At 39.1% G+C, this 893-nt stretch overlaps 1 protein-coding gene across 6 annotated transcripts in view; it reads right to left on the bottom strand.

Moving 5' to 3' along the window:
- The window catches only part of MUSK (muscle, skeletal, receptor tyrosine kinase), a 130,486-nt gene that overhangs the window by 37,057 nt on the left and 92,536 nt on the right, over window positions 1–893 (bottom strand). The gene's annotated exons all lie outside the window — the stretch shown is intronic.

The following is an 893-nucleotide window of genomic DNA, read 5'->3' as shown; positions in this document are numbered from 1 at the left end:
TTAGGGCTGTTGTATATAGGGTTGCTATGAGTCACAAACCACTCAGCACATAACAACAACATCTACAGTCACCTCATATTCAATAAGGATATAAAACTTATGGGGAAATAACAACTGCTTCAACAAATGGTGCTGGCAAAACTGGAGTCTTATCTGCAGAAACCTGAAGCAGGATCCATGCATCACACCATACAGAAAAAAATCAACTCCAGGTGGATCAGAGACCTAGAGGTAAATCCCAGAACCATAGGGAGACAAAACCTAGCCAATGGCATAAAAAGGCTGACAAATAAAGCCAGAAATAAGCAACCAGGAAAGGAGGAAATTAATGAATGAGACCTTTTAAAGGTTAGATTCCTGTGTGCATCAAAACCTTTTTCCAACAGGGAAAAAAGAAAACCTACTGACTTGGGGAAAACCTTTGGCAATAGCATCTCAAACAAGGGTCTCATTACAAAAGTTGACAGAATCCTACAGGGCCTCCAGAAGAAAAAAAGACTGATAATCCAATAATAAATGGGGCAAAAGACATGGAAGGACTTTTCAAAGAGGAAGACATTCAAATGGCAAACAGAGACATGAAGAAATGCTTAAAATCACTGGCAATAAGAGAGATGCAAATCAAAACCACAATTTTACTCCAGTAACAGTGGCAGAGTTTAACAGGGAAGCAAGTAATAAATGCTGAGAGGTTGTGGCAAGACATGAACTCTTCTACATTGCTGGTAGGATTGTAAAATGGTACAACCATTTTAAAAGGCAGTTTGGTACTTCTTCAAAAAGCTGAACATAGAAATTACACATGACCTAGCTATTTCACTACTTGGAATATTGTTGTTTGTTGTTATGTGCCGTCGAGTCGCTTGCGACTCATACCGACCCTATGTACAACA

The sequence above is a fragment of the Elephantulus edwardii genome, unplaced genomic scaffold, assembly GCF_000299155.1.
Source record: "Elephantulus edwardii isolate Elephantulus edwardi_28Jun2011 unplaced genomic scaffold, EleEdw1.0 scaffold00052, whole genome shotgun sequence".
Taxonomy (NCBI): Eukaryota; Metazoa; Chordata; class Mammalia; order Macroscelidea; family Macroscelididae; genus Elephantulus; species Elephantulus edwardii.
Note: the sequence above shows the minus strand (reverse complement) of the source record. Positions and strands in the feature narration are given on the sequence as shown.